The sequence below is a fragment of the Saccostrea cucullata genome, unplaced genomic scaffold, assembly GCF_032062105.1.
Source record: "Saccostrea cucullata isolate Sc308-1 unplaced genomic scaffold, CSIRO_AGI_Scuc_v1 ctg1575, whole genome shotgun sequence".
Lineage (NCBI taxonomy): Eukaryota > Metazoa > Mollusca > Bivalvia > Ostreida > Ostreidae > Saccostrea > Saccostrea cuccullata.
Window position 1 is genome coordinate 57,074 of NW_026925723.1, and position 15,699 is coordinate 72,772.

The 15,699-nt window shown below is 31.7% G+C and overlaps 1 long non-coding RNA gene across 1 annotated transcript; it reads right to left on the minus strand.

Moving 5' to 3' along the window:
- Positions 1–788: 788 nt before the first annotated feature.
- Positions 789–2,544, minus strand: LOC134269666 (uncharacterized). Its single transcript, XR_009992619.1, has 2 exons — positions 2,515–2,544; positions 789–1,365 (listed from the first exon to the last, which is right to left on the minus strand). It is a non-coding gene; the product is annotated as an uncharacterized LOC134269666 (long non-coding RNA).
- Positions 2,545–15,699: the final 13,155 nt, after the last annotated feature.

Sequence of the window (15,699 nt, forward strand, 5' to 3'; positions counted from 1 at the left end):
GTATAAATCGAGGTCCTGTGTCGCAGTATGTGCTGGTACAAAAAAAAGATTCATCACTGATCAATGGCCGTAAAGTGCCGAGCATAGGGCAAAATATGCAGCTCTACATTGGCAAGTGGTGATGCCTAGTCATATGAGTAAAAATTCTCGAGAAGGATGTTAAACAACTTACAAACAATACCATCAACTCGTAGCAGTACTTTCAGTACTTTGATTTGAATAAGTTTTTTATAGAATTATTTGTCTAAAACAAGAAAACAACAAAACATGACTTACCATCACTTCGTGTTTTCCTGGGAGGAAAATGGCGACCGACGCTATTGTTTCTTCCCGCCAATAAATATAAACAAAATGACCAGTCACAAGTCAAAGTTGACCAGAGACTGGTAATGTTGAGGAAACAGATAGTCAAATTATGTATTGACTAACTGAACGGAAGAAAATGACTTCAAATCTGGTCAACGTGACAAATTTATGTTTTCAGTGTAATAACGGGGCGAAATTGGGTCCCATGGGGATTCTTAATAGACTGCTTGAAAACCTTGTCTCCAAAAACCTGAAAGATATTGTTAATAAATGCTTTTGCACTAGCATGTACAGATAAGGAAAAATATCAAATCTATTTTCAAAGTCACTATATTTTGTTTATCAATGATCTCACTTGCTAATTTTAATTTTTTATGTAGTTGTTTTTGTCATTCCGTGGATCATTGCAGTTTTGTATCAAACTCCAAGTTACCATTCAGGTCCTTAGACCACTATTTGTTTTTATGTTAATAAAAAAGAAGTTTGAATAATATTTTTATTTCTATTTCATGCCAATATAAGCATACCAACGATTCTTTTCCTTTTAAAATTATATCGAAATGCATTGACAGTAACATTAGAGAAAATAAAAAGACCATTTACTTGATACAAAATAAGCTTGGACAATTGATTGCAATATTTTCTAATTCCATTTACAGAAAATATACATGTACATATTAATATATAGATTTCATGGAAAGTCTTCAATTGAAAGGTATTTTAAAGTCAAAATATATAGAGATAAAATTTTATAATTTCTAAGTTGTCTCTGATTATTAAGCATCCTCAAACTATTTATATGATATCTCGCTTGTGGTGAAATAAATTCACAACATTTTACTTCGGACAACTGCTCACACATCTCTGAAGCATTTTAGCACAGTTGAACGAACAAGCTGTACCGAACATGCCTTGTATTCTTTTGCAGCCATTATCGCAGATATCGAAGAAATCGCCACATCGACATGTGCATGTGTTTCTTTGAAAGAATATGCTACAGCCTTCGGCAAGAGACACCAAAGCCAAAACCAAAAAAATGCGAAGGATCATTGTCAAATCCTGAAATAGAGTAAATATCATTTTTTTTATTCATCTGCTAATCGCAAATGTACAATGTACTATTCAACTGCGCTCCCGAGCTTTGGAAACTAGGTACATTATATTTTTTTTGCTGGAATGCGCACGCTCGATTTTACTAAGTGGTATTCTTGAGAAATATTTGCCAGTTTCATAAACTATTGATATCTGAAAACAAGAATATTCTCAGTGTTGTCGTTTTTTTAAAAGGAAACTTGCAAAAAAAAAAAAAGGAATCTTAATTGCTGCAGTTTCATAAAAATCAATTATTTTCTAAGATTTACAATAAAACGATCCCACCTCTGAAGTTTTGGAGATCCATGTTTGCTCTGCTTCTATTTTGTACATGTATTGTTTTATTAACTTGTTATCTTGAATACTGTTCATTTTCCATCTGTTTCATCTTAGCATTTCTTAATGTTAGAAAATTTAGACATTGTATATACATGTACGCATTAGTTCTACTTATTGTTCAAACCATTGTTATTTATCTGTACGCCACACTTTCTTTTAATATACTTGTTAGTATAGACTTACGTTAAATATTGGCATATATTTCTATTGCTGACACGAAGAGCACATGAGTGAACATAAGAAATTAAGAACCAGTGGAATATGCATTTTTCAAAGTTGTAAAAGCATTTTTAAAGGTGCAATACATATCGATTAGAAGACATGCACATTGGTGTATGCATTAATCGATATGATTATTTGTTGTTTAACGTCCCATTCAAGAATTTTTCAATTATATAGAGACGTGATCATATATCTGTGAATGACTTCAAATTTAGACAATCACTCGGCACTCGGGGGCCACTGAAGAGTGAGGGTTCTTTATTGTCCCCTATCGATGGAACTATCTTGAGGGTGATTACCTACATTTGAATTATAGATAACACATAAATACCAAAAATGATTTTCTGGTGAAAGAATTACAGAAAATTTATGTCTAGTTAAATGTACTTAATTATTTTTCAAAAGAGAGAAAGTATAAGAATACGGGTTAAAACTAAAAACAAAATAATAAACATTTTATATTATTTGAAATCTTGACAACTTCGAAAAGTTCTGCTTTATTTGATTTGAAAAGTAATATGAAAGTGAGAAACAGAAATTATTTAAATTACTTACCTGAACAAAGGTCTGCAAACAACAGTGTGGACAAGGGTTTATGAAACTGAAGCATCAGCAGATCAGCTTGATTATTTATATCTTTCCCCTGGCTTATTCATTGGATACAGAGTAACACGTGTCTGCGTATGTTTAACCAATTCACTACAAGTTTGGATAAGCAAAAACATCCGCATTAAGGTGGCTCATTACATACACAGTTTATTTTAGATTTCAATACAGCACCACTTATAATGTAGATGTCAAATATCAAGATGGGGGTATTGATATCATAAATATTTTTAAAAGAATTTTTTAGTTTTTGTCTAATTTTAAAGAAATGTATCATTTCAAGTTTATTATTAACAGAATTTCAGAACTTTCAGTGTCAAATGATGGGCATCTTCTTAAAACAAGTACACAGAGTGAAAATACCTCATAATACCTAATAATAATTTTATTAGAAAAAATAATTTTCTCCTAAAAAACAATTAATATCATTATCTTCATAATATATGCATAAAACATTAAGAAAATGAGTTCTGAAGAGACAAGGAATGTATTTCAATGAATTACATGTTTCAAATTGAATACAGAATGTTTAAACGAAATGAAAAATCCAATTTAAAAAATATTTGGTATAAAAAGTCCACTTTCAAGAGTTATCTTTCCTAATTACCCAAGACTCAAAACACTAAGGAACGTTTGAATTACATCTAAAATTCAGAACAAAGCTTTAAATTGCCAGAGTATACATTTAAATCAATAAAGCAAATATATAAATTAACACCAACACAGTAAATAGAACAAGTAAATAAATTTTTAATTTCAACAAGGTTGTGGATTTTAACTCAAATTTCCTCCATACAAACATGTCATTGATTGATAGAGCTCACTGCATGCATCGCTATGAAATTGACATTACTTGTTTGGCGAAGATTTGACTGTTGTTTTCTTTTGTTTCTGCTTAAAAGCAATTCTTCTTGGTTAATGCATAATTGTCATCTCTCATGAGAGATGACACATTAAGTTTGATTTCCGGATGTGAGGCCCCAGTGTAAGCAGCCATTAATAAATCGGCAATCCTCGGATGATTACGCTCGTGCGGCGCACGAACTATCCGAGGAGCACCGAGTGGTCACTTTGATGATGATGCGATTTTCTAAATATAGAGCGGTAAACAATGAGCGATCCAAACACTGAAAAAGAACAGGGCTGCACAGGAATCACAGAGGGTCAGACACACAGGATCGCCTGCTGGTTAATTGCATGGTGTTCAAAATATATGTACTTATTTAATCATCTACATGTATACATGTAGGCTACTGATGATCGATGGTCTGCACCAGATGGAATATTCTAACCAGGTCAGTGCGTAGAATAAATCAAAGTACATGTACTTAAAGTACTGGGAAGCGCTAAGCATATTGATTTGAAATTCATCAGAATTATTTTGAATTCAAATTTCCTGTTCTATTGAAGTTTAAGCAATATGTTGAAAGTGCGAGAGCGCTAGGGCGAGCACAGTTGTTTGGTACATAATCAAATCATTGAGTCCTGAAAACTTCCCGTTTGATTATGAAATTCAACATTGTCTCATGCTTTTTTATTTTAGGCATTTTACATATTCTTCTTAATTCTGTCAAATTAAAAGATCAATCAATTTCATATGCATAAGATTTCAAGAAAATATTTCTGCGTGTAAAATATTTTCTTTCCCCCATCGCCTTGTAGGAATCTATTAGAGGTAATATTTGCGTATAAATTGCAATCTATTGGAAGGGAGATGGTTTTCCGATGATATTTAGAATCTAAATGTAGCTCTACATTTGGTTGAAAATGTATATTTTGAAATAAATTTGAACACTTGTCACTTGAAAATGTCGCCAAAATTCCTCTCATTTGTGTTCAACACTGTTCATGAAATGAACATCCGTAGAATTAACGCACTTTTTGCCAAAGATACATTTAATAGGTAAATATACCTTTGAGTATAAATATATCATAATTATTCATCTTTCGATGCTATCCTGATTTTCAAATCCATGGTTTATGGCGTGTTTGCAGTAACATTTGTGTTGATATCACAATATGTTTTAATCATTTGTAAATATTACTTTTTTACAATAAGAAAAATGACACTATTCTTCTTTGGAAAATCATTAAACCCCCTAAAGCTTTTTTGACTATTGTTGAAATCTAAAATGCTTCAATATTTTTACGGACGCTTGATGCTTTACACCACTCTTTACTTGTGTTTGTATGATTTTCACTACCATGCAAAACATGCTGAGAGAAAAATTATATATTTACAGCATTGTTGTGCTAGTTGAAAATGAATACTGAAAATAATTGCTCATAATTTTTCTGCCATATGAATGATAAATAATTCAAGAGACCAAGAAAGAAAATACATGTACAGTATTTATCTCTATTATCAATAAATCTTCATGAAGGTATACACCATTGTTTTACACTGTTTTTAATTAGTCTTCATTAAGAATCGGCAACACAGCTGAGGCACATTTTTACATAAAACTATTTCTTCCTTTGTTTCCTATTTTATTTATTAAACTGTTTGCTTAACATTTTACTAGCCATATTCCTGTCCATTGCTAAGAACGTTAATTAAGGTTTTTACATCTTTCGCCATATCCTGCTTACTACACATACGATTTTAAAGCAAAATTTTTCAAGAAATAAGTTTCACTATTTGAACGGATTCGTTGAAAACACAGCCACCACATATCCTACATGTATGTACAGCCAGAAACTGTCTTTCCTTTCGAATTATTTACATATGTTTTACCCATATGATACAAGTATAGGGTACAACACTTACACAAGTAAAGACGTTAAAAAGACAGTCCATGGATGCATTGTAGTCTGTTACTAATTGATACTTAGATGCAAAAATCAACTTCACTGATAGCTATCAGCATGGTGCAAGGTTTTAATAGGAAAGCTTGTATTAGTTACATTGCCTGAAGTAAGGGTCTAGAAGAAAAAAAATAATAGTTTATATGGATATAAGTTAAATAGAACACACCATATTATGTAAGTAGTACAAAGTTTCAATTTTATTTATTTTTACTGAACACTAGTAACTTGCTTCCATTTTGAGATTTAAAACTTAATTATTAAAATCCCTTTTGAGTTCTAAATTATGTACTCATTAAATCACTATATTACATGTACATGATAAATAATATACTGCTTTTAATTAAGTATTTGCGCCATAGATACAGCAATTGTTAGCTACATGTTACAAAAGTAATGTGTTTCGACATGATTTAAATGAACTACAATGTATACAGAAGAGCATGATAAGAACTGCTCTTATCTACTAATTGTGGAATATTTATTTACCTTACTAATTACCTCATATTACTAGAAATGCGCGTAACACAGCATTGCACTTAAGTAGCATAAAGAGACTCGGGGATTTCCAGTTGCACATTTTTAGAATAACAAGTGGAGTTATCTAACTTGCTTATAGTGGCGCTGGATTGCGAACGGAAGTAGATTTACGCTGACAGAAAGCGCTTTGCACTGCGCTTAGCGCTTAAAAATCAGCAATGATCTGCCGAGGCGTGGATCCAGGAATTAACAAAAAAACAACATCAAAGTTAATACATTTACATTTAGTACAATAAACTGCTATGAATTGAAAATTGTCGAAATCTTTTTTATGGTAGTCATTCTAATTGATTGCCATTTTTCCAAAAAAAAATACCTGTATGAGGATAAGCGGAGACAAGAATATATTTGAAAAACTACGAGCATTGGAAGAAAGCTCACAAAGATTATAATCGAGTATTTTCTTGAATACCTACAGTTTTCTTTTTAATGATATATAATAAAAGAACTTGCAATCATTTTTATGCAATTTTCAATTGTATTAATGGCCAAAAAAATCATCAAATCACTTTTTATATGTTATTGAAATGAAGCCAAAATTAAAATATATTCCTGAAACAGTCGTAAATTCAGGGTTGGCAAATTGGGAATTTTTTTTCAGATAATTCGTGAATGCTTTATTTTATCTGATATCATTTAAATTTTACTATTGAATTACCTCTATTTAAAAGCGCTAAGTGGGCTTGGTCAGCTGCTCTTACTATTTTGAGTGTGTTTTTAAATAAATTGACACATACAAATGCATCTAAAATTCTTTTAGTTATAATAATATTACGTGATTTTAAAATACATTCTCAGAAAAATATTAATTGCTTATGGATTCTATCTGAATAGTACGAAGGTATAAAATGAAAGGCCCATTCATTCATTCATTTCATTTATGTTTAGCATATTTAAAATTGATATCCAAATTTACTTGTAAAAATGTAATTATTCCTAAGTTAGAAACATGCATATGAAGAAGATTATATTCATTTCACGTACTAAAGTATGAGAATACGTGTCAAACAAACGTGTCCCAAAATTAGTAGTTTTAGGATTTTCCAGATAAAAGAGGTTTCTAACCACGATTTATATATATTTCAGTGTGAAATACTTAAGCATGAATCGTGATATTATTTAAAAAATTTCAGAAGAATATATTTTCTTCAAATCTGAGTCCCAGCCCGGCCCTTTAACCTTTTACTGTTGTAAAGGCATGTTCACTGGCGATCACTGCAAGTCCTCTCCCTTATCCAATTTTTTTCTTTTAGTATAGTCATGTCTTCCCCCAAAAAATGGTTTTTCAAAAATAATCAAAAAGTTTAAACCTTTCCTTCCCATCTAAAACATACGATTTTTTAGAGTTTGAAAACTACCTTTTTTCCTGTTCAATATCTAATTACCATTCCCCTGAAAATAAAAAAAATCTTTCTTTTATAGAAAAATGTTATATTCCACTGTTTATTCTTTGACACAAATGGAGCCAAAGAGATGAAATTTCAGGCTTTCTGGAAAGCCAAACTTGTGAATCCGTCACTTTGTTTTCACTGTTTATAACACCGCATGTTTCATCTATTTTTAAAGCGTTTTAAAGGTCAGGGTCATATTATAGAGGTACCAGTACAACTCGTCCCCAGAGGAAACCGGTCGACACAATGGAGGTTTATTTTTTTGTGTAGTACGTCATCAAAAAGTGGTGTAATGAGCCTCCTTAATGTGTACAAAATCACTCAACTACTTATTTTGAAATACATTGTAAACCTAAGCTAAAAAATATGGGAAAAAATAGCCCAAAATAATTTTGAAAAATCATAACATTAAAAAAAATATTGTGCCTGTTTATATTTCTAGGAAGGCTAAAACTATTCCTTTCCTTGTTCATATTAATTTGTGACAGAACTATTGCAAATGCAGGTTTAAATCTTATGAAATAAGCTTAAGATTTACTGTTAAATTGTATGATTCAACTAGTATTCTGTATAAAATAAATGGAGATGATGTACAGTATTTAAGCTCAAAAGTCCATTAAACAATACAAACTTTGAAGCAGAGTAAACACGGACATCCAAAAAATAGGAGAGGTGGGATCAGGTGCCATGGAGGAACGGTTATAATTATTATAAATGTCGCAGTTTTGAAGTGTACGCCTGGTTATTTGGCATAATTTATTAATAAAAAAAAATCAGATCTGTTGATATGTAAAGCTAACACATGACCATTAGGTTCACCGACCATTCAATGACAGCGCCATCTGCCGCAGACTGTACCTGTGGGTACCTGTCAGGTAAACAAATACGTCACACACCCTTTGTTTAATTAGTTATACACACCGACAGATTTCACAACTTTAATCGTACTAATTTACAAAAAGCAAATTCTAAGGAAAAACAAACACTTGCAAAATAATTGTGGCATGATTTTTAAAGAAATCATGGCCCTAAACGGCACTGCTTAAAGCACACTATACGAGTAGATTCTTGTCTAGAGATACATGTATGTTGTACAAAAAAAAACACAAGAGGGTTAATCCTTCTCTCATCATATAGTATAAACAAACTACCCGGTAGCCTTAATTTCAAATGTTAAAGTCAAGATTAAAACATTTTGCACTATTCGGACCTTAAAACGCAGGGGAACCTTTTCTTATACGGGCCGGACCAAATATGTTATCGTATTAGGTCCGGCCGGACCTTTAAACGAGGCGGACCAAATATTATGCGACACCGGTCACACCCGATCGGTCACACACAGGGAATATGGGAAACATCCGTTGACAATTCAGTGTGTAAATAACGGTTTATCAATTAGTATGAAAAAATCAGTCTGTGTTTTACTTAATGATAGATTGTATCTGCTAACAAGGTCATTTTATCGTCCAAAGAACTTGCAAACCTATGCCTATGAAATGAAACTTTCCACAATACTGCTGATAGTCTTCTTTCATCATCTTCAATAACAAACCTCGTTTTAGAAGTTGCTAATAAATAGAGCATGGTCTTGCGTATCGAATCATCTGAGACATATAAACCCCGTATACAGAAGATGAAGTTATAATACTGCATAAGTAAGGGAAGTTGACGATAATAAAGTTAAAGTCATCACTTTTATCTCAGGGCTTGGGCTTGGTTATAAGAACCTCCGAAAATGTTTCTGGCATTTTCATCACTTGGTTATTTTAAAACCCTCAAACATATTTAAGCAAGGTCACTAGTATGAAAAACCGGGTAAAATGATTTTTTGTATTAAGAAAAAATAACCATGCTCCTTAATATAGAAATAGATTCGTTTTTACAGGTGCATAGACACAGATTTAAAGCTAATTTTTTCTGTGGATAATTACGACTTATGTATTGTAATAGCATTTCAAACAAAAATATATCAAAAATCTTATTTCATCTAAAAGTTATTGAAACTTCAAATCTCTGGTCGGGTTTGATTGACACGTGCATGCACTTTCAAAAATTTTAATTTTATTCTTAATACTTAGGAAAAGTGACAATCTTGTTGTAAATAAATGAGCCGAGGCCTCGTGTTATGGCAAGGATTGGATGGAAAACAACATGTATGTACAATCAATTCATCTATTACTAGTATAGTTGCTTAGGTTATTACCGTACAGACTACCATAAACTGAAACAATGTGTAAAAATAGCATCTTTAAACACAGTTCATGTTTTAAAAGAATTGCAAGGTAGATCGTTTTAATATTCAATTAGGCAATTTACATTTTATCAACATACTAAATGTAATGCTGGAACATACAAAGAAAGGTAAGTGTTTTAGTGAAGAGGGTGAAGTAATGTCATCGTTCCATTAAAACACCTTTACAAATAATTTTTGGAAAACATAACTATGCTTTAAAAATAAAGAGTTTTTTTTCCTCGCGAATTAACTTCAAGAAGGATATGGAGATAACGAACAGTATTCAATCTCAACGTCCATTCATTCAACCAAATTCGAAATACATGTATCTGATACTAAAGTCATTGAAAACAGAATAAATGTCCTCGGTCTTATATTTTCATTTTTGTTATCAACTACTCGTATTTCTTTAATCATATAGAAGTAGTAAAATTGCCTACCTTTTTTTCTTTCTAGCGGAACACGAGTGACCTTAATTAATCAGGATACTGGATTTGTAAATGTGAATGTAAGGCAACTAGTTTAGTATGTAGGTTTTGTTTCTTAACTTAAAGGAGTTTTACTGAGCAGCTGCAAAATTTGATTTCAGCGATAGTGAAATAGATACTCTTAGCTTCGATATTTATGTCTTTAGAAGGAATATCTTCTTTGTTTTTAACTCGTATCTGTGAAAAAATAGGTACATTGAATCAAAACATTCTCAACGTATGTGTATGCAAATAAGAATATTTTAAAGAATTGAAACAGGATTTGGAATGAATTCTGAAGAACATTTCTTTATAAAACTGGAGCTGCTTACATTGCCTGTACTAATAAGAACTTTCAAAGCCCCATTTATTATTATGAATTATCGAACTTCTTTCAAATTGGTTTACTTTTTTAAATGAACTGCGTTTTCTCTTCTAATGTAACAAACCCAATTGCATCACCTTGGGCATATCCGTCTGACGCGGAAAAACAACCTCAAATGCCTAACATTACCAGATCCTAAAATTTTAATTAGAATTACATGTAGCAAGTTTATTTCATTCATATGTCAAATCAAAATATCCCAATTAACGTGAAAAAAGCACCATAGAGTCTGACATATGTTCCATATTTTGGATGCTTTACAGACTACATAGACGAAAAAGGTCTCTTAGTAGTAAAGAACTTTATTCGGTAATAACCAATATCTGCCCCCAAAATCAAACTTTGATGGAGATATATTTGATTAAGTTCTCCAACAGGGGTGTATATGCTGACTTCAAAGCACTGAATATTTTCATAAGAAATGACGCCATATGTACGTAATGACGTCACAAACATGACGTAAATTTCAGTTTTTCATGAATTTTACAGAAAAGTGTACATATTTCGTCGATATTTCGAATAAAAGTCACCGAGCGCATGTGTGTTCAGGATCAATATTTTGATATAATGTGTAGAATGATTATATCAATGAAATATGTCATTATTGTTCCTGAACAAACTTGCGCTCTATAAATTTTAAAGCTAAAATTGTTGAAATTTTGTCCATTTTGTCCTCTTTCTGAAAAAAGGATATAAAATCGGACTAGTTTGTGACGTCATAAAAACAAAAACTGTGAATACACTGCTTTGACACTATAATATTTTCTGTTAATTTATATTTTACCTTTAATTTATTGAATTCAGCACATTTCAGGAAGTTTTCAAAATTTGACTTTTATGGGGGCAAATATATGCAATATACCGCATATAGTTCTTTTGTGACGAACTACATTTGTAGATCGTCAACTTTCCAACTTTCCTTATTTCCTTATTTCCGTAGTTATAACCCGCTACCACCAGCATTTGAGATAAATTTGCTGCACAAGAACATGCTCTTGGTACGAACAATTTTTGAATTAAGGCAGGCTACTCAAACATAATTAAATGTTATAGGATTATCAACAACCTCATTCAAAATCTGCATTTTTAAAATTCTTCTCTTTAAAATGACCTTATTAGCAAATAGAATCTCTCACTGAGTCGTAGTTTGGCTCACTTGTTTCATATTAAATGTTATGATTTTATTTGGATACTTATTTTGACTACGAAATGTTCCGTCAACCCTGTCAATACATATGGCTCACGCAAGTTGTTACCGGTCAACAGACATCAGGGGATAATTACCCCTCTTATGCAGCTGATCCCATCTCTGAAATTTTTGGATGTCTATGATTATGCCCTGTTTGCATAATAGTATTTTTTAAAATAGTATTTATAATGTATCTCGCTGTTCTGTATTTAGTAAACATGTTTTTAATTTATCTTGTATATCCTACAATGGTCTTACATGTTTATGTCAGTAAGTAGTAGTGAGAATGTGCAGACTAAGTTTACAATCACAATTTTTTAGGTTCAAAATTTTGAATGCATTTCGCTTGAAACTTCAAGTATAAATTTATTAAAAATAGATCGTAAACTCTTTAAGATTGATTGACTAAATAGTGTTATACGTCCTGTTCGATAATTTTACTAATTCAGCGGCATATGAAGGGTCATTGAGGATTGAGGGATCTTTAATTCGACAACGGTTTCCGTGGCATCTTGGTTTTTCAGGTCTCATTCAAAAGACCTGCAAATTTCACTTTAAAATACCAAGCGTTTATCGGAGGACCATTTGCTATTTTTTCTCTCGATAAAGCCAGTCGTGCACGGGGTTTGAGCTCACGATCGGTTAAAAGGTTCAAAATATCTAGATGTTATAAGAAATTAGGATACAGTGACGAATATAATACAAAATCAAATGAAATAAATAGGTTTTTTTTAATTTTTCCATCGCCAACTTCCCTTACCTATGCAACAAAATACCTTCATCACCTGCATACGGAGTTTATATATCTCTGTTAATTCGATACGCAAGAGCATGTTCTACGTATGAACAATATCTAAAACGAAGTAAATTATTGACAAACAAGTTGATGAAACAAGAATTTCAGCTGTCTCGTTTAAAATAATCATTTCGTAAGTTCTATGGTCGATACAATGACCTTGTCAGCAAATACAATTAATCATTAAGTCAAATGCTGGCTGAGGTTTTATATACTACCGGTAATTGTTTGACTTAGTCCATTATTCATACACTGAAATGGCGACGAATTTTTCCGCTATTTCCCGATCACGGCGGGTGTGACCAGTCGGCAGGGGATGGTCACTCCTCCATGGCACCTGATCCCACCTCTGATGTTTCGGAGGTCAGTGTTTGCTCTGGTCCTATTTTGTATTGTTTTATGAACCTTTGATCTTAAATACTGTTCGTTTATTCAGTCTTTTTAACAACATTTTACTGGGGTAATATATTGAGAATAATAAAACCATTTATTTGACGAAATCTAGAAGGGAAGTGAGTCTTGGTGTGTTAAATATATCAGAATATAACATGTTTAGTAACATTAAACCGTCCGTGTTTGCTCTGCTCTTATTTTGTATTGTTTTATAGACTTTGAGATTGAATACTGTTTGTTATCTGCATACCGTATCAAAACTTCTTGAAAAATTCTACCAAACCCAGGAACATTGCCTAAATAGTTCAAATTAAGATTTTGGTTAAGTTCTGCTTAAATAAAATGCAAAAATAGGTCTCCCAAGAACAGGCGCAATTGGTATCCATGCCAAAAATTACGCTGATATTGTCAATCAGAACCTCAAGCATCTTTTTAATATCAATTTCAGAGTAGTTGTTTTTTGGAATGTTTTTAATAAAATAATTTTGCTAATGATCAATGGCATTTCTATTGAAAAAAATATTTTTCAATGATATCAAAAGCCTGGACTTCAAATGTTCCAAAAGGTTTGTTGAGTTTTTAAGTATCCACATCTGAATTACTCCAGTTCTCGATTATATTGTTGCTTAGTTTTTTTTCTTCTATTATATTGAAGAGTAGAGACAGAGGCTTGTTAGATCATTTATTGGAACCCGCTAATGTGTCTTTGTAAGGATTTTTGTGAAGTTTTGGAATCCAATAAAGATATGGAAATTCAAATTTAAATTTCTGAATTGACATGTTACGTAGTGAAAAAATTGTTATTTATCAACCAAATGAATATTTAGCTTAAGGCTTGTCGGTAGAATTAATTAACTACATAACCATTGAAACAGGTGTGACGCGCAACTCTAGTCACGTTCCCCGCCAAAAAAACTTTCAAGGACAAATTTCAATGTGTTTCATCCATTTGAAAAATAAAACACAATCCTTAATTTCTTTAAAAAAAATATTTGTCATAAAATTCAGGATTGATTGTTTTATTTCAAAATAATGTTATGTTATTCTGATTTAAAATTTAAACGTGAATAGATGCATCTTGAAAGTATGTTTAAGAATTGTCTTGAAACGAAGTATTGTATTGGAGGTCTATGTTTCTCTGCTCCTTTTTTTTGTATTGTTTTATGTACTTTATTTATTTGCAAACTATTGAACTGAGTATGATTTTTGGCATGTTTCTGTAAATACTCTTATTATTTTACATAATGAGTAAAGTAAAGATAACAAGTTGTTACCATGGAGTTACAATATTTAAGCGCAGAACACTAGTCTTTGGAAAAACAAGTATTTTTATCCGGTGCCTACAAGGAAAAACGGACTTATCCTCTTGCGACCCGACTACATCCTTTATATTCCCATATTGTTGATCGGGAAACGGTATAATACGTATTTGGAACTGATATTTAAAGTATAAAACAATAGTCTAATTGTTTTCCAGGTTTAGAGTAAACCTCGAATTTATAATTTCCCCGAAATATAGAAATTTGTTATGCATTACTACTTAACATTTTCCAGCCACGAAAACCAAATTCCCAGAAACCAACATTTTTTTCTCAAACCTCGAAAATTTAACCCTACGAAAATATGTGATTTTACAGTAATTATCGATGTTCTAAAATTAAGTTTGCAACTATATCTAATGTAAAGTAAAGTATTCGCAAAATAAATCTTAACACATTGTAAATTTGATTTGTTTATCAAATTTCTCTTTTGAAACATTTTTTTTAAAAATTCAGGGTTTTATATTGTTTTTATTTTCTTTTTACCAGAACAACCAACATTTATCTATCTGTTGCAGATCATTTTTATCATTTTATCAACGATACCAAAATGTCACCTTAAACTTAATGAGATGAATTTCACTTGCTGATCTTGTTTCTCTTTATGGGGAAATTCAATGAACCTTGATCAACATCTGCAGCTGGTCAGAAAGTTTGAACATACACTCTGTACCTGCCTCACCTTCAGTCGTTTTTAAAATGTCGGATTTTTTTTTTTTGTTTTAGAACCCAATTTGTTTTAAAGAAATGATTACCATCAAAACCTTATCTTTTTTAATAGTAAAACTAAAAAAAAAAAGAAATAAAATGAAGAAGTAAAACTGAAAACTAGAGATACTGTACTAAGAAGACTGAACATACAAGTGATTCCCCGCTCTGTTTGAAGTAACAGACCAGTAATCAAGCTCAAAAGTTCATCAAAGCAATACAACGTTGGCCTCTTAAACCTCAGAGGTTAGATCAGGCCTGGGGACCATAAAACTTAGACGAGCTCACTTTTGATCTCAGTCTCACTTTTCCACTATTAATTTCTTTGGAAAAGTGAGACTGAGATCAAAAGTGAGCTCCTCTAAGTTTTTTTTTTTTTTTGCCCCCCCCCCCCCCCAGGCCAGGTATCGTGGAGGAGTAGGTAAAATGAACACACATAATAAATCTATATGACTATTGTAATTTTTAATGGCCGTAGAACTAATAATATGTCCTTATATTTCAGGGGGGTGTAAAAACGTATGTATTAAGCAGTATCATAAAGAAAATTAATTTTTATACACACAAATGGTATATACAAACACGAAGTTTAGCCCTTTTAGCCCCACATCCATACATAGATATAGACGGCAAACACATGATGTCCTCTGCCAATGACAAAGCCAGAAATATCAAGATGGAAAGTGTATTTATATAGGATCAAAATCTTTTTATGCCTAGTTGAAGGCAGACATTTGTCAAGGTAATTAAATAAATTTTAATTGATAACTTAATACATGTATGTAATTTATTTTCATGCGAAACATCTTAAGAAAAAATTGGTGATTCCATATTTCTCACTTCTTCCTACAGTATGAATTTAGCTCTAGAATCAATTGTCTGTACGTTAAACAATCCTTTCGTTT